Genomic DNA, 24,241 nt, shown 5'->3' on the forward strand with positions numbered 1-24,241 from the left:
CTGTAGTACGGCCCTTCCTCTTCAGCCCTCGTGACAACTATAATTTGGAGAGTCTGTCGATCAGCTGTAGTACGGCCCTTCCTCTTCAGCCCTCGTGACAACTGTAAGGTGAGATTTCTATCAGAAGAGACTTGGTGCCTTGAGGGTATGTTACGTCGCCCCAATAGTTTGTCTGTAATATGGGGAGGAGGTGCAAATGGCAAGGCAAACACTATTGGGGGCAGGTTAACATACCCTCAAGGCACAAATCCCTTCGGATAGAAATCCCACCTCAGAACAACTCCCCAAAACTTGGACAAACCCTGTATCAGCTAAAGCCATGAACTCAGATTGGAGTGAAGGCATAAAAACTGACGCTACCGTGCGATGAATCGTGGGATATTCAGCGCCGCTCGCCCAAATTTCTAGGCTGAAAGCAAAGATGGTGGCCACGGCTCCCCAGAGAGTGGAGACCAAGGACCTGCAGCCGCACGTCGTCGTCAAAGCCAAATATAATGGCCGCCATTGGACTGCAGGCGGTCATGTGATCAAGGAGAGAGAAGGGGGTGGAGTAGTGCAGCGCTTGCTTAATGCATAAATATGCTATTCTGCAGGAGGAAGAGGAGGTCGTCGCTCGAGAACGTTGTTCTCATGAAGTGCGAGAGACGTATGGGATTTGAAGCAACGCATTGCTTTTCCCAAATTTAAATCACGTTAACAATGAATTAGATAGAAATTGATTGAATCACACACAATTCAAAATTCGATGGAATGAACATGATGGTGCATTGAACACTGATGATGTCCCATATAAGTTTAGTTCGTTGCCCTTTCCAATAGATTGAGAAGTAGCTTAGCAGTGGGATAGATCACACGCAATGCGCTTTACGCCAAAGTAACGTTACTTATACGTAAAGCAATCCCCTCAAAGTAACGTTACCTGTACGGTTTTTGTGTGTGTGTTTTTAACCCTTAATTATCGATAATTTTATTAAAAAAAGCCTAACCTTTGGTTTTTGAGACAATGTATGAAGTATCAGATCCCAAGCTTTGTGGAAAATGGGAAGTCATTGATTACTCAAAGAGATAGAATCTCATCTCAATAAACTTAAGGAACTAACAGAAACATTTATCAAATACGCGTGCATTTTCCACGTCACGAAAATCATATTTCATGCAATAAAATTGTTTCCTAAAATCACGTCGTGGTTGAAAGGATTACCTTACTAAGACTAGTAAGTCCTTATTTTTGTAGAATCTTATCCTCTTATGCATTAGAATTTGGAGTTCTAATTCATGCCTTGAAAAACTCAATCATGAGTGAGTTTTTCATTCATGAAAATCTCAAAATTCTTTGATTAAGGAAAGATCTAGATCCCAAATCATTGTCGATGATCATCTCAAACAACAACAGTCACCCGAACAGAAACGTCCAAACTAACTTTCAAGTAAACTAGATACTTTTCTATGCGATGAAAAACTCAACACCTTGTCAATTACTGGGGTACTCCAGTATTGTGGGTACATCATACATTCGAAAAACAACAATTGCAAGGTGGAGTTATCATCGTGAAAAACTTAAATTGGATTTTCACACCATGAAAAACTCAAGTCTATGGAACGAATATATTGACAAAACATTGACGTAGGTGTGGAAACCAATAGTGAGGACTCCATGGAGAACACTTCAAGAATGAGGAGAAAATGATGAGAGGATGAACAGGGCTACTTTTGCCCAAACAAGAAGCCTGTCTGGGCAAAAGTCACCTTGTTTAGGTCGGGGGTCTTTTTGCCTTTGTAAACCTTCCTCTCAACCATATGTATCAATATTTTTTTGTTTTAATATTATTTAGTCGTAAATTTCTTGGTGATAGCAAAACTTGCAATATATGATATAGATAGTTTTCAAAATATGCTTCCAATGTCAACATCGGGGAGAGTGCAATATTTTATCATTTTACTTTGAACTCTAAATAACTAGGTGATATCACGCCCAGTGTGAAGGCACCACATTCTCCATTTTATCGGTAACTCATCATGGAAAAAATGTATTTATCTATGGTTCACATTAATTAAACTCTCTCTTTCCATGTGTAAGAACTCTCTCATCATGTAAAAAGGTATGTTTTATGATCTTAATACTACTTTGTAAGAAGGCACTATATATCTTTAATTTTAAGTACCTAATTTATAATAAGGCCTATATGAATGCTTATACATGACAATTGAGGGCTAAAAAATGAAAAAAGAGCCCTAACCTGAACAGGGTGACTTTTGTCCAGACAGCAAGCTTGTCTGGGCAAAAGTCGCCCTGTTTAGGTTGGGGCTATTTTTGTATTTGGTGGCCTCCAATTGTCATGTACAAACATTTATATGTATTTATATTCACATATAGTACATAGGCCTTACTATCAATTAAAGCTAGGTATTGGCAAAATTAGACAAAACTACACTCATGTAAGAACTACACACTCATGTAAGAACTCTCTCCTTCCATGTGTAAGAACTCTTTCATCATGTTAAAGGGTATCTTTTATGATCTTAATACTACTTTTTAAGGCACTATATATCTTTAATTTTAAGTACCTAATTTATAGAAAATCCTATATGAATGCTTATACATGGCTAATAAATACAGAAGGAGCCCCAACCTGAACAAGGCGACTTTTGCCCAGACAACAAGCCTGTCTAGGCAAAAGTTGCCCTATTCAAGTTGGGGCTATTTTTGTATTTGGTGGCCTCCAATTGTCATATACAAGCATTTACAAAAGTAGTCACATTCACATACACATAGTCCTTGCTATCAATTAGAACTGGGTGTTGGCTAAATCAGACAGAACTACACACTCATTGTGGTTAGAGAGGATGGGGGGGACATCATGGGAAGTTAGCCCAAATTAATCACTACTGATACCACATAATAAACATGCATGCAATCTAGTGTTATCCACAATGTCTCTCTCTCTCTCTCTCTCTCTCTCTCTCTCTCTCTCTCTCTCTCTCTCTCATATCATGGTTGGATAGGACAAAACTACACACCCATTGTGGTTAGAGAGGATAGGGGACATTATGGGAAGTTGGCCCAAATTAATCATTACTGATACCACAAACTAAACATGCATGCAATCTAGTGTTATCCACAATGGCTCTCTCACTCACTCTCTCTCTCTCTCATATCATGAAAACTTACATTATTCAAACTTTATGTATAAAAAAACCCACTTGTATTAATAAAAAGGATTTACATTGATTGTTTGTAACAAAGTAGTAGTGTCGAACAGAGTATCTACGATAATTTTTCAAGCTTACTCATAATGTTCTTGAGATGCCTAGCTACAGTCTTGCGCCTCTTCTTGCTAAGTGGAAGGGTCCCTGACAATATGGCATTGATGACACAATTTGGGTCCTTCTGACCAATACTTTCCTCAAATACAGTGTGTGCGAGCACTTTAGAAGCTTAACCCCCTTGGAAGGTAGCGTACACTGCAGCCTTGTTGATGAGCACTATCTTGTTAGTGTTTCTTGCAATCGTTGTGACAAGCATAGGACCTTGCTAAGTACTTCAAGGGCTAACATGTAGAAGTTTGCCATGGGGATGAATGCATTGCACCACAATAAGGTGTTGAGGTGCAATATGACCCATGTAATGGGCCAATGTAGCATCTCTTCCAAAACCCTTGCATGTGCCACTTTACGTTAAGCCCAAGCATCTACAGAGACTATATACTGCACACAAGAAAGAGGATTAGTGGAATTCTAGTAGTATTATGAATTATATTTATTAGATTTATACATAATTTATCTTACCGTGTGTTTGAAATCAGAGCTAACCACCTCAGGGCTTGCAAATGTCAATGGAGGACTTGTGTTCCTCCTACGACACTAATGTAGCATCCTTAGACTCTCTAGTTGGCGGCAATGGTTTGTGAGCTTTTCTAAACTCCTCCTCAGTTTTATAAGGCTTTGATCAGCCTCTCTGCAATTGTTTATTTTAGGATCATCACCGACTCATGCACACCACCCTGCACCTGAACAAGCCCTTGTTGTTGTCAATGGGAAATTCATCATTCACAGCTAATAAGGAGAGGAACTCGGCTTGGTTGAGCTTATAGACCTTTTCTAGGTCATGTAAAAAGAGGAATTCCTCCCCTTAAATCACCACAGAGATAAGCTTACTAAGCGCAAGCTCTGGCATCTCATGTGTAGCCTCCTTTCCTTGCCCACAACATCTGGTACGTCCAGGGTACCCTCTATAGGACCCTCCCCCACCTCTTCTCCACCCTCTCTTGTGGCTAAGGAACTTGTCTCTCCAGAGTATGGCACCAATGCCTTTGATGAGGATGCTTCACCAGATTGAGGTGACTCAATTTGGAGGAGGAGATATTTGGCCATAATGGCCTCAACAAGCTAGTTGAGGACCTCAGGTTTAGGATCCGCCTCCTTGCCTTGTACCATGCTCCAATTGAGACATCCTCCACCTCTACATCTTCATCAGAGTCTTTCTCACCACAAAGGTATATGAAGGTGGCAACCCAAGAGAGAAAATCAAGGCCAATCTTCCCCCTCTGAAGTGCAAGCATCTCCTCCTTGGTGATCTTCTTGTAGTGACCATCAAGGAGTACAATATCTTGGAATTTTTGCAACCTCGTGAGGGCATTCGTGTCATTCTTGTTGATATATCGTAGGAGATCACATGGCACCCAATCATCCTCCTCCTGTGGTAGCTTGACAGTTTGGGGCCTCATGTACTCGTCCATGTAGTCAAGAGTACCTCTGTAGTCCTCTTCTGCCAAGAGGATGGTCGTTCCAAACTCAATCTCTCGCAGGAGAAGATTAAAAAAAGTTTCTCTCTATCAGGCCACTCGGTCCTCTTCAAGAACTCGAGACCTCTCGTATTCCATGTTTGGGTCCATGCTGGAAAGGGAGTGACAAATGCTAGAAATGGAGAGATGAGTGCTGAAAGAGAGAGGAACTTGAAAACAAAGTGTTAGAAAATGAGAGAGGTCCTATATTTATAGACCTCAAAATTAAACATTGGGCATTTCAGACTATAACATAACCAGTAAAAAACCAAACTTATATAAAAAATATAAATTAAATCGACAAGACATAACACAAGTGGTCATTCACAAGGAACCATCATTTTATAATAGGTTTGATACAAAACCATATTAATTACAAAAAAAAAGACAAATAGCCCCTCGACGACTTGTGACACTAATTTTGAAGTTGAAATTTGCATCCACCGTTACTCCAGTCTTTGCAAACCTTTAAGCTCTTCTCCAAATGTCTTCCAATCTAAACAAGGAAATTCAAGTCTAATAAATAAAACAACATATTCAAAAAACATAAAGTAACACGAATTTACAAATATCAAAGCTTAGCTTTCGTCGGCCAATCTTGATGCTTGCTTCTTAGACATCTTGAAATCCCAAAATGAGCAAATGCTCCTGAACTCCACACCCTCACTTGATTGGAAGGGAACCCACTCCCCATTCTTCTTAATCCATCGTTCATAGAAAAATCAAATGGATAAGCTCTATGAGTCTTCAATTATCAAAAGGTCACACTTGAAGGCACCACTTTATATACGAGTAGATGTCACCTTTGTGAAACCCCTCCACAATATTCCATCCAATACCCAAGACATTGTTAATTTGTTCAATTTGTAATTTCTTGCAAATGAACATTGTTGGGGTGGGTTGTGGAGAAAGCTTAGAGAACATAAATACAAATAGATGGATTGGGGCAAACCATCCAAGCCCCACAAACTTAGAGGCCTTAAATAATTTTAAGGATGAGTGTATGTCAGAATACATCTTGTTTTTGAAAGCATTAAGACTCCACCTATTCGGGAATTGGCCACTCTACACTATGTAAAGATTCCATAGGGATCTCTTCAAGGCTACCTTATTCTGTAGGCCGAGAAGGGACTTTGTAAGAGTGTGTGTAAAAGAATATATTTTTGTTGAAGAGGGCTCTATGATTCTCACCTGGAAACATAAGCTTACCTATTGTACTATGAAAATCACTAAACACACCAGTGAGGCTTCTCAAAGGTTGTTTTTCAATATAGCTTGATGGAAAAATGTTTGCAACCCACATACCATAATTAGTAAAACAAAACAAGCCATTTCAAATACAATTACAACCACATACTTATAGTTGCAAGGGAGCCTATTCCTCTCCATGGAAGGAGGAAGATACATGTCTATAGCCATGTAGACATATTGTATTATTGCCTTGATTTCTCCATTCTTATCCTTCTTAAAATGAAGAATTTTTCCCTTCCAATGGTGTTCCAAAACACCATGGTTAAGAACTCGATGTGGACTTGTGGCATTTGGTTGCATACAAACCCAATCTTTCACCCTAAATGGATGCCCAATCCACTCACCTTCATCATTTGTAGTGTTGCAGAGAAGGTATTCAAAGATAGAATCACTTGGTCTCTTACTAGAGGTAGGCATAATGAGATGTATGGGTGAAGAAGAGTGAGGAAAAGAGAGGGCACAATTGCTTAAGAAATGATTAAAGAAATAGAAGATTAAAGTTTGTTATGGGTGAGAAAGAGCGAGCAAGATGAGATTAGGGAGAGTACATTAGCTTTAGAGATGATTATACAATAATAGAAGATTAAAGAAGCTTATGGAAGAGGATTAGAGAGAGATTAAGAGCTTAGAGAGCTGAAATGAGCTTGAAAAATGGGTTTCCCACCATAGAATATGATTAGGTAGCCTTTTTTGAGGTAAAAATACCTTTTTGGAGGGAAAACAAAAATTTTAAATTTTTAGGTTTTTTTGGCCGAGCTGCACTTTTTTATTTAAAAATGTTGGCCCATGTCATTTAAAAAAGGAGATTTGACCCTTGCCTTGAACTTTAGTGTGACCTTTAGAGAGAGAGAGGTGGAAGATAGGGGGACAAGGCTAAGAAATGTAATAACTACCCTATATTTTATAGCTAAAGCTAGTGGATAGAATGTGCACTCCTCCCTCCCTTCCCATTGGTGGATATCTTGATTAGCACTAATTTATTGATTAGTAAAGGACCCATTTTAAAGTCCATTTTCTCCCTAATGACACTCCCCCTCAAGCTGCTCAACTCCACACACACTGTACTCCAAGGAAGCCCCTAATCCTGCAAAGCTTCTCTATACCCAATGCCTTCGTGAAGATTTTAGCCATCTGATCCTCTGTGTGTTGATATATACCATATCTACATCACTTGATTCTCTTTGCTGACATATACCATATCTACATCACTTGATTCTCTATGCTGACATATACCATATCTAAATCACTTACTAGATGCCAGCCAATCGATCCTATTTGTTGACATATACTATGTTGAGATATCGAGCTCATCTAGTGAGGCGGTGGACACTCATGACCAGCGTGGGGGATAGGCCCCACACTTACACCACTGGCATGGTTGGTGAGATCATGGGTGATATGCGGCCAGTGGGGTGACAGGCTGTGCGACAGTCATTCTAGAGACTAGCATAGTTATAGCGCCAGCTCATTTAGTTGGGTTCACACTATAGAGAACCCGTGTATGTATTTGGTTGAGTACCTTTCATATTGTGTGTACTCTTATCTTGTATATGGTGTGTTGAGTGTTGAGTGAAGAAAAAGAAGATTTTCAGCCTCTCACCTTGTGTGTTCTCTATTAGGGTTTTGTGAGTGTGTGTGTGCTTGCAAGAGCTCAAGCTCTCTTCCCCCCTACATCTTTTCATGGTATCAGAGCCTGGTTCGTGCTAAGGGCTGAGCTACAAGCAAGAGAACCACAGGAAGCGGTACGAGGGTAAGAGCTGCAACTATTCTTCCCTATTTGTGTTGGTGACTACACCCTTGTCGGGAGCTCTACGGGAGGCACCGGCAAACGATCTCTCATTTAGGATCTTTCTTCGCGGGAGTAAAGCTATAGGGCAACTATATTGTCCTATCAAACGGCATTTTCTAGGCCGAAAATACGTTTTGGGCGCGTCTGGACCTCCGTTTTTCAAAAAGCAGGCGATTTTGAGCACTGCGGGTAAGTCATCGATTCTCTGTAGAACTCTATTTTAAGAACTGCAGGAAGACAGATTGACTGTGCAGACACTGTGGGTGCTGCAAAGAGGTCCACAGTTGCCATTGGGTGTATGTATGCACATTGAAGTCACTAGTTGTGACAATTGAGAGTTCTACAGTACCGCTGCAGAAAATACAGCAGTTTGTGCAGGACAAACCAGAGTGCTGTTTCTGGTAAAATTGTGTGTTTACCAAGATGTCAAATGATGGGATAACTCAGATTGTGGCTGAGAAGCTTGATAAGAATAACTTCCATGCTTGGAGGTTCAGGTTGACGAATTTCTTGATGGAAAAGGCTATTGGGACTACATAGAAGGTGAGCATGAAGAGGCACCGGAGATATCGGACATAAATCCGACTGTTGCAGATGTGAAAGAGTTTAAAGACTGGAACCAAGGAGCCAGGAAAGTTATGTATTGGCTCTCCATTAGTATATAGGACACCATGATCGGGCACATTTAGGATGCCAAGTCCCCCAAGGAGGCATGGGACACCTTGGTAAAACTCTATGAAATAAATACCAAGGCACGTAAGATACAGTTGTTGAAGAATAAACTTCATACTGTGGAGAAACAACAACAGTCCCAGAATACACAACAACAACAACAACACGCAGGTGGAAGAGGCAAATTCAGAGGCAGGGGGAGTCAAAGAGGCCGTGGAAATTAGCAAAGGCAATATAATGATGCACGTGAATGCTATTATTGTGTTAAGCCTGGACATGTGCAGGCAGAATGTTATAAGAAGCAGGCTGACATGCAAAATGGGAAAGTGCAGCAAAATAACTATGCATCCTCAAGCAGAAATAATGAGGATAATGAAAGGTTGTTTGTTATGCAGCATGTCATGAATGCCATGTCTGAAAATGTTGAAGCAGCACAAAAAGATGATGTGTGGTATGTGGATTCAGGTGCTGCGAACCACATGACAAGTCATGGGGAGTGGTTCAAGGAGATGAAAAACCCGGAAAGACCAGGTTTTGTGGAAACAGGGGATGACACTACTCATCCAATTGCCCATGTTGGAGATGTGCCATTATCTACAGGATGGCAAAGTGAAGTACCTTGCAGATGTACTTCACGTTCCAAACATAACAAAGAATCTGGTTTCAGTTGGCCAGATGATTGAGCAGGGTTTGTAGGTTTCGCTGATGGTTGTTATGTTGAAGACTTTAAAGACAAGTGCAGGTTGGTTGCAAAAGGCAACAGAGTGGGCAGAATGTTTACGTTGAATGTAGACATGCCTGAAATGAGTGCTGCGATGTTTGCAAATGGTTCAGGAATTGTTGCAGACACAGACATTTGGCATAAAAGGATTGGACATGTGAATGTGCAGAGATTGAAGTCTATGCAGACAAAAGGAATTGTGACAGGGCTGCCAAAATTTAAAGTGGAAGGTATGCAGAGAATATGTGAAGCATGCCAATTTGGGAAGCAAACAAAGCATGTGTTTCAACGTAATAGATATGTGAGCAAAAATGCACTAGATGTTGTGCATTCAGATGTATGGGGTCCTACGAAGACCATATCTATGGGAGGCTGCAGGTATTATGTGACATTTATTGATGACCACACAAGGAAAGTGTGGGTATATTTCATGAAGGAGAAGAGTGAGGTGTTCACTCACTTTCAAAATTTCAGAGTTTTGGTTGAAAAGCAAACAGGGAAGTATGTAAAGTGCCTAAGGTCAGATGGAGGGGGAGAGTACTTCTCCAATGAGTTCTCTGAATTTTTGAAGAAGAATGGTATTTGGAGACAGTTCACATGCAGATACACTTCACAGCAAAATGGAAGAGAAGAATAAACCGCATAGCTATTGGACTGAGGCTGTTTCTACAGCTGTATACATCATGAACAGGACTCCAACTACAGCCATACAAGATGTAACTCCAGAGGAGAGGTTTACTGGCAGAAAACCAGATTTGTCTCATCTAAAAGTCTTTGGATGCATTGCATATGTGCATGTACTAGATGAGCTGAGAACTAAGCTGGATCCGAAAGCTAAAAAATGTGTGTTTATTGGATATTCCCTTGAGCAAAAGGGATACAGGTGTTATAACCCTGCTACACGTGAGTTGAGGGTAAGCACGGATGTTGTCTTTGATGAGATGAGAAACTGGTATGCTGTTGAAAAAGAAGCTATTGGGGCTGATGTGAGTGGAAGTGTGGTTGCACAGAATGCAGGTCAGCAATCAAAGTCTTTGAGTGGACCAGGAGAGTCCTCATCTAGTGGGTCTGTTGATAGACCATGGAGTGGCAGGCTGCGTCATAATACCAGTCCTACAAATGTGATTAGTACATCACGTAAAAGGAAAGAGAAAGTGGTTGAGCCCCTTGGTATGCCTGACATTTCTGCAGGGCATTCTCATGTTGATGAAGAGTCTAGTGGCTCAGATATGAGCCTTGATGAGGAGCTTGGGATCCCAACTATGAGAACACCTAGTGTAAGCAAGGCTATGGAAGCCATGAATGAAAAGCTGCGAAGATCTGGGAGAGTGAAAAATCCTGTTATTACAGAGAGATGGTTATGTTGCACATCACTATGCATGTACGGCAAAAGAAGTTGTGCAGGTTGTAGAGCCCACATGCATTGATGAGGCTGTTGGAAATGTGTGTTGGGAGAAAGCTATGGATGAGGAGATGGATGCACTATATGGAAATGAGACTTGGGATTTAGTGCAATTGCCTGAAGGCAAGAAAGCCATTGGATGCAAGTGGGTGTACAAAGTGAAACATAACAGTGATGGAAGCATAAACAAGTACAAGGTTAGATTGGTAGCCAAAGGATATGCTCAAACATATGGCATTGATTATGAGGAAACTTTCAGCCCAGTTGCCAAGATGGCAACACTGAGAGTTGTGATAGCAGTGGCTGCATCAAAGCAATGGTCTTTACATCAGATGGATGTAAAGAATGCATTCTTGCATGGGGATTTGCAAGAAGAGGTGTATATGGTGCAGCCACCTGGTTATGAGGATGTGGGTCACCCCGAGCATGTTTGCAGGTTGAAAAAAGCCTTGTATGGCTTAAAACAAGCACCAAGAGCATGGTCTGACAAGATTTATAAATATCTTGTCACTATTGGCTTTCATGTAGCCAATGCAGATTTCTCGCTGTATGTGAGACATGGTGATAGAGGGGTTGTGGTTGTTGTCATCTATGTAGATGACTTGATCATTATGGGGGACCATGATGCAGAGATCTTTGATGTAAAGATCTTGCTTAGACAGAAGTTTGAGATGAAGGATCTTGGGGAGCTCGGATATTTCTTGGGCCTTGAGGTGATTAGGTCACCACATGGTATTGGATTACTGCAGAGACAGTATGGCTTGGACATGTTGTCCAAGTATGGTATGACAGGCTGTAAGCCTATTTCCATGCCATTGGATCAGAATGGCAAGTTGAGTGCAGATTCAGGAGAGATCTTGGAGGATCCTACTATGTATAGGCGCATAGTAGGAAGCTTGATCTACATGACGATCATCAGACCAGATTTGAGCTATGCTATTGGGTTGGTGAGTCAGGTTATGCACGTTCCACGGAAACCGCATTTGGATGCAGTGAGACGCATACTGAGGTATGTGAGGTCTACTTTGCATTGTGGACTATTCTATGAGACTGGGATAGAGATATGTGTACATGGGTACACAGATGCTGATTGGGCTAGTAGTATCTCAGATAGGAGATCTACTAGTGGATTCATGTTCTCTTTGGGGAGTGCTGCTGTGACTTGGAGCAGCAAGAAGCAGCCTACGATTTCTCTATCCAGTTTAGAGGACGAGTACAGAGGAGCTGCTATGGCAGCATGTGAGGTAGCTTGGTTGAGAAAGCTACTTGCAGATTTTGGTCTATCAGTGGATAGACAAGTTGTCATTTTCTGTGACAACATTAGCAGCAGTGGGATGACAGGCTATGCCACAGTTATTCTAGAGACTGGCATAGTTATAGTGCCAGCTCATTTAGTTGGGTTCACACTATAGAGAACCCGTGTATGTATTTGGTTGAGTACCTTTCATATTGTGTGTACTCTTATCTTGTATATGGTGTGTTGAGTGTTGAGTGAAGAAAAAGAAGATTTTTAGCCTCTCACCTTGTGTGTTCTCTATTAGGGTTTTGTGAGTGTGTGTGTGCTTGCAAGAGCTCAAGCTCTCTCCCCCCTGCATCTTTTCATACTAGCACCTATAGATAGTGATACCTTACAACCCCTATTTACCAACAATGTGAAATTAACCATACGTTCATGTTGTGGGTATCATGGATCTCTCATGTTTAATTATCCAGCTAGCTTGTGTTTTTATGACCTTAATTATGAGGAGTAGCCATGCCCAACATGGCATATCCCCATATTTACATGGGATGGTGGCTTAGGAGGCCATATGGTCTAGAGACCTTGGATTAGATTTAGCACAATGCAAAATAGGCTATATATTACTCCATTTTCCCATAACGGTCCCCATGCACATGGAATAGGTAGACTTCACTCTTGGTGGAAACCCTATCCTAACATTGCACAAGGTGCAACATGAGCTTAGATGTCAATCATCATTATGAGTTCACTTCCTTATTCTACTAGCATATAGAAGTTTTATATCAGCCACCAATGGGTGGATGCATGGTAAGGTGGTACACTTTGGACCAGCAAAAATAGCAATTTTGGGTTGTGGTTTGCAACTTGGAAATGAACTTTGAATTGGGAAAAAAATGAAAAGATTTTGAAAACTAAGAAAAGAAAATGTACATAACTGAAAAGATAGTGGTGGGGATAACTGAAAGTGGTGTGGCAATTATTATTATTTGTATGCATTCTCTACGTGCATTGTAACAGATCTCTTCTCTCTTCCTCTTCCGCACTGATAGTGGCTAGCGGCTTGAGAACATGTATGCATCTTTGGCGATGGCTAATTGGAAGGGTAGCGAGACGAAGACACAGATGAAGACACAAATGTGGCCCTTCTCTCTCTCTCTCTCTCTCTCTCTCTCTCTATCTCTCTCTTATCGCTCATCAACTTGCTAATCGAGCTCCACAGATGTTGGTGGTCTTGAGCTCAATATATGAGAGACAAAGAGACTGTGTTTGCTTGTCTAACCAATGTTTTTTGCATGCTAGAAGCGAGAACCCACCAAGTTTCGCCACCTGAGGTTGGAGACATAGCCATTGAAAGAATTTTATAGGACTTCATAGGATTTTTTCAGAGTGTATGGTCTCAATGTTGAGGGGGAGGATGCAAGGCGTTTGACTACCAATGAGGTGCCACCAAAGCATTGGCTAAGAGTGTTTTCAAAGATCCCTGAGAAAGACAAGAAGGTGATGTTGTGAACGGCAAAGCAGGAGCACTACCTACCCTTATATACATTATATAAATAGGTTTACCAAACTACACCCTCAAACTATTCTGCGGGCCTTCAATTTTCTTGAGTCTACGTCTACTAGGTCTGCACCGATCCTGTGAAGTGGGCCGTATTTACTGAGCAGGTTGTTAAGAAGATGTGTCAATGGTAATTGCACAAAAAAAAGAACTCAGTGGTGGATGTGCGAGGTAGGTGTACAGTTGATGTCATCTATGAGCTATGGTGTAACACTATCTCAGGACGCATGCACTTCGTTGTTAGCATAGGGTAGCCTATATGAGGCAAAGGTGGAGGTCTCAGGTCAGGTGGTGCAGACATTGGTGGATGACATTTTACTGAATATCGAGTGGCCCAGAAAATATTATCCGATAGGACAGTATAGTTGCCCTATAGCTTTACTCCCGCGAAGAAAGCTCCTCAATCAGAGATTATTGCCGGTGCCTCCCGTAGAGCTCCCGACAAGGGTGTAGTCACCAACACAAATAGGGAAGAGTAGTTGCAGCTCTTACCCTCGTACCGCTTCCTGTGGTTCTCTTGCTTGCAGCTCAGCCCTTAGCACAAGCCAGGCTTTGATACCATGAAAAGATGCAGGGGGGAAGAGAGCTTGAGCTCTTCCAAGCACACACACACACACACTCACAAAACCCTAATAGAGAACACACAAGGTGAGAGGCTGAAATCTTCTTCATCTCTACTCAACACTCAACACACCATATACAAGAATAAGAGTACTCATAATATGAAAGGTACTCAACCAATACATACACGGGTTCTCTATAGTGTGAACCCGACTAAATGAGCTGGCGCTATAACTATGCCAGTCTCTAGAATGGCTGTCACACAGCCTGTCATCCCACTGGCTGCATATCACCCAAGATCTCACCAACCATGCCAGTGGTGTAAGTGTGGGGCCTATCCCCCAGGCGGGTCATCAGTGGCCACCGTCTCACTAGACGAGCTCGATATCTCAACAAACTTAACATGAGAATCACTCTTCGTGATAATAATTCTCACCAGATCAAGTTTGACCTCCTGAAACTAGGCCATTAGGTCTAAAAATGATGTCCTCTCATTTTGCAATTGCCTTGATATGAGAGGGTCTATAACATATGTAATATTTTGTATCTCTTCTGGTAGAAGAGAGAGATAATACCTGGAAGCAACAATGAATAGAAAATATAATTAGGATTTGTGAGAAAATAGAAATAGGATTTGTGCAAAATAGAATTAAAAAATAGAATACAACATAATCATGCCAACATACCATAGTGATATATGCAGAACTGTGTTTGTGACTTCCAATATCTTGCCACATCGTAAAACATGTAAGTTAGCTGCATCTAAGTTGGTAACAAGCCTGCTTCCCCGAATTGTAATTGCCACATATTCACGAGAGCAATATTCTCCAACTCCCTTAATTGTCTAGTATTTCCAGCTTCCATGTGGCGTTGATTTCTATATGAATTCTGTTGGCTTCTTGCCATGCATCATCATCTACTTGATCACCATCAGGAAAAATATCACCATCACTGGCAGAACGGGGTGGTTGTGAGACTGTGCGGTAGTATCATTCGGTTGTGCCTCTGGTTTTGGTTGTGCATGAGGTTCTGGTTGTGTGGCATCTTGCTATGGGGCTGGTCTTATGCTTTGCTCTTCTTCAAGTCCAAGTGCAGGTGTCCCTATCGAGTGAACAACATAGGTGTCCTCAACTGGCCTTGCACAAGGATGGAGGGGCGGGACCGTCAGGATCTCCATCATGTGATTAATCACTAATAGAGACAGGCACTAATAGTCTATCATATCTATACCTCAATCTACAAAGTGTATCAAAATCCCTAGATCAAAATCCCTAGGCATTATTGTAAGCCTATGGGCATGGGTAGCGAGGAAATATGCATCTTCAAAAAACTCTATGAGCCAGTCTTCAGTAATTTCCTAGAGACACAAAACTGCAACTGCTTGCCATCACATCCATGTTTGCATATTTCATGCACAAGCCTCTGAAATGGTAGCCTGGCTACTAGAGGTTACATATGTCATTTAATGTGTCGAAGCTCTCGCAGAATTGCCATATGGGCTTGATATCTTCTCCTCCTACCTTGCACCTGAAGCGACTCCATAGGCCTTTTGCTTATATCTACCCTTCGCGCAGTTGGCTTAGTATGCGCCATTTGATAAATAAACTCAGTAAGATCACAACCGAAACATTGTTGGGAGTTAGTACCCAAGCAAAAACGAACAAGCAAGATTCCCACTCGTAACTAATCGCGTGGTACCGACCCACACTAACAAGATCTTATAGTACAGTCCGTGAGCAACATGACCCAAAGGGGAGTCAGTACCAAGTGATATGAGGCCAATAGGATGCCAATGAGCCTCATATCACTTGGTACTGACCCCATGAGCAAAATGACACAAGGGGTTAGTACCAAGCGAAATGGGGCTTGCAGGATGTCACAAGCCGTATATCGCTTGGTACTGACCCCATGAGAAAAAATACCAAAAAAGGTTGTCAGTGCCTCACGACATGGGGTCAACAGCATGCCAATGAACCTCATATCGATTGGTACTGTCCCCATGAGCAAAATGATCACCAACAAGGGGTCAATACCAAGTGAAATGGGGCCTGAAGGATGCCAACGAGACTCTTGTCTCTTGGTTCTAACCTCGTGAGAGCAACGTGTCCCAAGGGAAGTTGGTACAAAGAGATAAGGGGCCAACACAATGCCCACGAGCCACCTATCGCTTGATACTGACCCCGTAATCCATGTTACCACCGCTAGGGGAGCAGTACCAAGCGAAATGGTGCATGCAAACAAGACTCTAGTCACTTGGTACTGACCCTCATGAGAAAATTGACCATAAAAGGGGGTCAGTACCAAGCAATATGGGGCATGCAGGATGCCAATGAGGCTCGTGTTGCTTGGTACCGACCGCGTGAGCAACAATCTCAAGGGGAGTTTGTACCAAGAAATATGGGGCCATGACAATGCCCACTAGCCTCCGATCGCTTGGTACTAACTCCCCTTGAGGAAAATAATCTCAATAGGGATCAGTATTAAGGATGCCAATGACACTCGTTGCTGCTTGGTATTGACCTCGTGAGCAACATGACCCTAAGGGGGTTCGGTACCAAGCTATATGGGCCAGTAGGATGCTAATGAGCCTCCTATCGCTTGGTGCATAACCTTCATGCAACATTACCCTAATAGCTATTACTTGTTAAGAAAAGGTTGTTACCATGCGATAAAGAGCTCGCGGAGTGCCTGGCGAGCCCCTTATCGCATGGTATTGACCTTTAAAAAAAATCACAAAATACTTGCAGAAGCAATGGATGTAGAGGCGATGGTGTTGTCTGAGTTTGGGGGGGGTCAATGAGGAGGCAGATGGTGTTGTCTGAGTTTGGGGGGGGGTCAATGAGGAGGCAGATGGTGTTGTCTGAGTTTGAAGGGGTCAATGAGGAGGCAGATGCAGTCACGAGGCAAAGGAAATAGGGCACCACAATAACGTTTAAAAAAAGAAATCAAACACATGCAGGAGAGGAGAGGAGTGAGAGTACCTAGCATATTGATGTGTCATTCTTGTGTGAGACCTTATAAATGCCACTTATGATCCACCGTACACACCACGGGAGTGGTGCTAAGACCACATGGTACAGGACCACATTGGTCTTTAACAGCCCGTTTCTCCCTCTCGGGAGCTTCATTCATTTGTGTGTTGAGTTCCCTGCAGTCGCCTTTGCGTCGCCCCTCTACATCACCATCACCCCTTCTTCTTATTCTATCTCCACAAGAAAATTGAGGGTTTTAATCAAATCTATAGCCATGCTTTTCTCTCTCTCTCTCTCTCTCTAATTCAACGCTCACAATATTCATTCTGAACACACACTCACACACACACACACACATACAGAAAGAAAAAAACTCTTATGTATCTCTAACAACCTTATAGAAACAAAAAATACTATGATGTTTTAATGAACCATAGCCTGCTAAATTGTGATGCATGCTCATTTTTGAAGGCATGGGATGAAACTTTAATTTGAAGGGCTAATTGTATTATGTCATTCTTTCCTAGGATTTATAAGGGGATATTGAAAAACTCACCCTTAAATTTTTTGGTGGCCTTATATATGAAGGGTGAAATGGCCTATAAATGCGTGAGACCTTATAAGGCCACTTATGAATAGGACACACAACACACGTGGTGCTAAGACAATCATGTGGGTCTAAAATAGCCCCGAATCTTATCGGGACATTGAGCTTTTTTCTCATCCTAAACTCTTTCTAAACACTTGGTGTTGTGCTCTCTGCCCTTCATGTCGCCCATGTGCATCACCATCGCCATCACCATCGTCTAACTTGTGCCTTGCGATTGCCGTGGTGTTGAGCTCCCTTGCTGCCTTCGTCGCTCGTTGCCATCGCCAAAGCAGGTATCCTTGTTATGCCTTATAGCTTGTTCTAACTTCTTACTGACCCCCTTTACTTTAATTTTGTTATCTAGGTGGTAAGGGGCTCATGGACATCCTGTAATTCCCCTAACTAACCCCATGACCTGTATGGCCTCGTGTTTGCCTCCATGTCTGACCTTTTGTATAGAAGGGGTTAGTACCAAGCACTAGGGAACTCGCAGGCATCGCGTAAGCCCCTAATCTCTTGATATTGACCCTATTTTGTTTTTTTGTTCTTTTGGGATCTTCCATTTTGTTATTTGGGTCAGTACAAAGCGGTAAGGGGCTTGCAAACATCACACAATCCCCCTATCGCTTGGTACTAACCCAGAGATCCATATGGCCTCGTGTTTGCCCCCATGTTTAACCTTTTGTAGAGAAGGGGTCAGTACCAAGTGGTAGGGAATGCGCAGGCATCATGTAAGCCCCTAATCACTTGATATTGACCCTCTTTTATTTATTTTTTCGTTTGGGATCTTCCATTTTGGTATTTGGGTCAATATGGTGCAGTAAGGGGATCATGGACATCACGCGATGCCCCTATCTCTTGGTACTGACCCCATGATCCAGATGGCCTCATGTTTACCCCCATGTCTATCCTTTTATATAGAAGGGGTCAGTACCAAGTGGTAGGGAACTCGCAGGCATCACGTAAGCCCCTAATCACTTGATACTGACCCTCTTGTGTTTTTTGGGAGGTTCCATTTTGTTATCTATGTCAGTACAAAGCGATAAGGGGCTCCCGGACATCACGTAATCCCCATACCGCTTGGTACTGACCCCATAATCCATATGGCCTCATGTTTACCCCCATGTCTATGCTTTTATACATAAGGGGTCAGTACCAAGGGCTAGGGAGCTCACAGGCATCATAGTAGCCCCTAATTACTTGATACTGACCCCTTTTGTATCCTTTTGATTTATGGTCAGTACCAACAAGAGACAAGGTGCTCGCATGCATTGCCTAAGCCTCTTATTGCTTTGGTACTGACCCCTTGTATATTAAGCATGCTCTTACTAATTGACTAAAATGTTTCTTTAGGCATGTCAACTCTTGAGTTAAACATTCTCTTGGAATCTGGTGACAAGGCGGAAGAGTCTTACGTAGAAAATTTGTATATGTTCCTACACAATGCACATGCCCACCACCGTGCTCTTGAATTGTTTGTAATATTCAATGTAGAATTTCCTTTTTTTGAGAACATTATCAAGATTTCTAGGATTGTTCTCAGTGATTGAGAGAGCAAGAATATGAATAGATAGTTTCTGGAAACATCGTGACGTCCGATGGTGAACGATATATTCATCCATCTAATTTTGCAATAGATAAAGCCATGAAAAGAAGGATCAATCACTGTCTTGAAAAGATCCCTAGCCAGCAATAGAGTAGAGGAGAAATGCCCATTACACTCAAAGAAGTGTTGCCTTCTCTAATACAATTATCGATTTCTTTATTTTTTGCATCTCCTTACTAAAGACTTTGAGCCCCAGACAATGGATTTACGAAGCAGTGATGTAGTTGAAGAAGAGGTGGCTATCGATCTAGCAGAGGAGAGGGCAAAGGCTGAAAAAGGAAATGTTTTCCACTAGTGCATCCCTTGTAGGTGTCGATGCAACAACACCCATGAGCATAATCCCATTGGAAGAAGCGAGTCCACCTAATGAGAGCAAATAGGGGGACTTGTCGCTTCCTTATTTGCCTAGCTTTAATATGGAAGACCAGTGTGATTATGTATTATTGACAAACATTATGCATCATTTTAATATTTGTGAAGACTATTGCTTGGCTGCTTTAGCAAATTATAGTGAAGCAGACATGGGGTGGGTAGAGCAAGGAGTTGACAAACACCTCCTAGTTGATTTTGCAGTCCAAAACTCAGAGTATTTTCCCGGCAAGGATATATTAAGGGGCGTGTTTAATGAAGCTAAGGCATATGAAAGCCAATTTCCTTCCAAGGAGGAGGCCACAATAATTGCAGACTATCTTGGTCTGGTAGATATGGGCAAATATATAACAGCTACCTACATGAAGATAGTAAATCTACAATCCCTTTGTGGACTAGCAAAATGCTTGAAGGTGATGAAAATCGATAGGTAATAACATCAAAAACTTCTTAAGCTCTTAGTATTCATTTTACGTGTATTTTATCTATTAAATATATTACATTGCTTGCAGGATTTTGTATATGATGATGATTTCCTGAAGAGGGCAGGAAGTTCAAGATTATGTGCTAGCATTTCAAAATTTACAGGTCATCAAAAGATGCGTACATTTTATGACGCTTTCTTATAATTGATATAGTAAGTTGACTTGAATCATGATGCTTACAATTTTGATGCATAGATCATTATATTTCATAAAGAATTCTCAAAAGACAATGCAAAATTTCCTTTATTTGAATTAAAAGTACTCTCCAAGTTTTGTGGTGGATATGATGTGCCATTGAATGCTAAGAAAGTGGTGCTGGTGGGAGAAACAGTTTGCTTTATGGGTGTTTGGTCAGGGGCATGGGTGCAAGCGCTAAGATGCCCCTACTACCTATCATACATGGCCTAGGCTCTTGTAGAAGGAATAAATGAACCAGACTAATTGGCTCCTTATGGCAATAGATAACTAATGAGGACAAGAAAGAGCCGATGTGTTCCTCCAGAACTGTTGCCTCCAGAGGTGCAACTTCTAAGAATAGATCTCCCATCAGACGATGTTCAAGAAGATGAGATGAAGGAGAAGAAAGACCACTGAAGAAGATGAACCCACCTCCTCACATCAAGTCGGTGTGTTCCTCCAGAACTGTTGCCTCCAGAGGTGCAACTTCTAAGAATAGATCTCCCATCAGACGATGTTGAAGAAGACGAGATGAAGGAGAAGAAAGACCACTCAAGAAGATGAAACCCACCTCCTCATCAAGCCCACTTCCTCCCAATGCATATCATTTGTAAAGTATGGTGTATGATCATAGAATATATGCTGCAATCATAAACAAAACAAAACCAGATACATGTATAAATTAGACTCGAAGTATTGATATTCTTTTAAGTCTTCTTCTTCTTCATTGTGCATCATTTCTACTACTGTTGACTACTTGAGTGTCTCCATGTGTTAATGTTGTATTAATTGGAATCCCTAATTTAGGATTAATTTTCTCATTTGCAAAGAAAGTGTTCTCTACAATTTTTAACAATATCGAGTTGAAAAGGGAATTAGCACGATCAGTAAGGATGTTTTTTTTTAAAAAAACCCACAGGCGCGAAATGCTTTTTGGCAGATGGATCATTAAAGCTTCTATACATAACTACCTTAAACCATCAAAATCTTCATTTTGACAAGGCTTACATGCATCCAGTCAAATATTCATGAGAATTGAATCATCAAAGCTACATAATACATAGTCCTTGAGCACTAAATTTCATGAGCATAGATAGAAACATGTCAAGTATGCACATAATTGGATGGCATACTATTTTACAAAGCTTTGTATCTAAAAAGTATGCTAAAAATTGAATCGTATACTATTGTATTCAGCTTCATGTACCTCAGGGGGGATAGGATAAATAGATTTTTGTTAAAAACTAGGTGTGGGTCCATTGGAAATTTGATTCCTCGTACAAGATGCGTCGCTATCAAGGCCTCCGACTTTAGTCCCACAACTCTTAGGTTTGCTTGTCTTTAGGTGCATAGAAGAACCCTTTCACAGTAAAATAACCTCGTGCAATGGCATTCCCCCATCCGTACTTCGTAGGTCTCTTACACAGCTCTTTCTCCTTCGTGTATTTCAAAATGTAGAAGTCCACATTCTCTAGATTTCCTTTTTCAGAGCTCTCACCCCGCGAAATTGTATCCTACAAGAAGGACATCACTAAGGGTATTATGGTGCCCTTCGTAGATGGCCTCCTCAATGTTTTTGATGTTGACATCAATGTCGACATTGTCTTCTTCAACAGTGCCATCTACCAATGGTCCAAGGGAAATGTAGTCCTAGCTATGAATATGAGACTAATTGCTGCACCTACGCCATAAGTGTTCCATACAATTACTACAATAACATGATAACCGCCGATGCACCCTCAATGCTGTTGGATCGTGCTGAGAGTATGCAGAGATTGAATGTAGGGATCTTGTGTTATGTAGATATATGAAATTTCTTAATGGAAACCTTAAATCCATCAAATTTGATGGAATTTGAAAGGAAAACAGTGGGAGTTTAATCAAGAGAGTCACATCAACAAGCTGCACGTTTTGAGTTCAAATAAAAAAATAATTTTTGTTATCTTTAAAATTTGGTCCTAATCTTAGGCAAAGATATTATTAGAATATAAAACTAGGTGAATTTATTATAATATAGCCAAAACGTTTTCTTTTAGATCCTAAAAGAAGAGAGAGAGAGAGAGAGAGAGAGAGAGAGAGAGAGAGAGAGAGAGAGAGAGCTAATATTTTATAGTTCTTTTTGCACTTTTCCTTGATTCATGGAAGAGAGAGCCTTTGCATGGCTTCTTTTTGAGTCCATATTTTTCCTAATTTGTTGTGCATGAAGATTTTTATGATGGAAGCTATCAGTTGAAGGATCTTGATGGTAGGATGCATGAAGATTTTTATGATGAAGCTATCAGTTGAAGGATCTTGATGGTAGGATGCATACAAGAAGGGTCAATGGCTTGAGGTCAAACCATAGCACATCAAAGTCATGTAGAGTAGAGGATATGGGGTGAAACACTTAAAAGTGTTTCACAATGAGATTGGAGAAAATATGTGAGAGGTTTTTTCAGAGCCTAATGAAGTCAAGACATGGAAAAATTTGAAGGAGGAAAAGGTAGGTTGTAGGAAGATGTGATGGTAGTCTAGAACATAGTGTGTAGTCAACGTAGTATGAAAAGGATAAATAGAAAGGCCATGCAATGGCTAGAAAGGGAAACTATGCATGAAGATATGGGGAGAGATCTTGATGATGGAAAAGATGCACATGGGGAGTTCAAAGGCAACAAGCGTAGTTTCTTGTTAGGAAGGTAGGAAAATCATGTGTTTATTTTTTCTATGAAAGGGGATTTTGGCTTAAGGTCAGGGTTTTTTTGGAGGCTTTGGTAGCCCACTAGAGAAGAAGGACATGAGAGAGTGGAGGTTTTTTGCTGAGAGCGAGAGGGACACAGAGCGACCCATTTGAGGAGTTCTAAAGTGATGTGAGTAGGTTTGGGCAAGACCAGAGCAAAGAGAGTGCATGCGAGTTAGTGGATGAGCTGAAGGTTGTTGAGGCAAGTCCTTGGATCTCACATTGCATCTCTGCTAAAACTTGTAGCTACCCAATATTTTTCTCAACTATAGATTTATCTTTGAAGAAGAAGATCTATAGAGGTGGCTAGGAGAATGTAGGATCAGGGTGCCTAGTTTTGTCCACACAGGCAAAAAAATAGGCATTTGTTTACCTTTAGCCAATCTCTCCTAGCTAATGAAGGAATTTCCTTTCAAGTTTTTTTGTTGGAACACATCACATGCAAAGTTGGGAATATAATTACATGATCTAATTAAGAATTAGATAGTCTAAAGTCCTCATTTCCTTAGATAAAAAGTCCTCATTTCCTTAGATAAAAAGTCAATGTGTATACACCCTATCCCAAATTTGGACTGATTCCATAAAATGCTAATATCTTTTACATATAAACTCATATGAGATTCCCACTTTGGACATTAGATCTTCACATAATATAGAGCTTAACTTGAATTTTTTGAGAAACTTTTAAGCTACTTGTCTATTTTCTTTAAATATTTCAAGGTCTTTAAAGTGTTATAATATGTTGAGATTCAAGCTCGATGTCAGCTTGTGTGAGTTGTGCTATGTGCTGGCATGTTAGGTAGGAACATGTGTGAGACATAAATGACCGCGTCCATCTGGTCATAGTGTGTGGATATTAGCTAGGGTTAGCTGTGTGTGGACACAACACATAGTGTGTGTTGTGTATTATGGATTATGGCTTTATGCAGTGTGTGAGAAGGGAGATGGCTGCCCTCTATGGTTAGGGTTTGCAATATACATTAGGGTTTACACCTGTGTGTGTGTCTCCTCTCCTTATACCTATTTTTCATCATGGTATCAGAGCTTGGTGCTCTCTATTAGGGTTTATGAGTGAGTGAGAGAAGAGGGAGAAGAAGCTATGAAGAAAAGTTGTGAAGCTTGCCATTGATGCTGAGAAGCTTGGAACACACCGATTTCTATCAGATTTGAGAGCTTGGCCTACCGGGTAAGTACTACACCCTTGAGTGGATTGCAGGTCATTCAAGTCCAAACAAGGCAAATCAGGGTTGCCCGAAGCAAAAGAAAATTCTGGTTTTTTGCAAGCTTTCCATTGGAGCTTGGAAGCGGTGATGTATTGTGAAAATAGATGCAATCTGGCAAATAAACATGTA

The sequence above is a fragment of the Cibotium barometz genome, chromosome 53, assembly GCF_041138505.1.
Source record: "Cibotium barometz isolate CiBa-2024 chromosome 53, ASM4113850v1, whole genome shotgun sequence".
Lineage (NCBI taxonomy): Eukaryota > Viridiplantae > Streptophyta > Polypodiopsida > Cyatheales > Cibotiaceae > Cibotium > Cibotium barometz.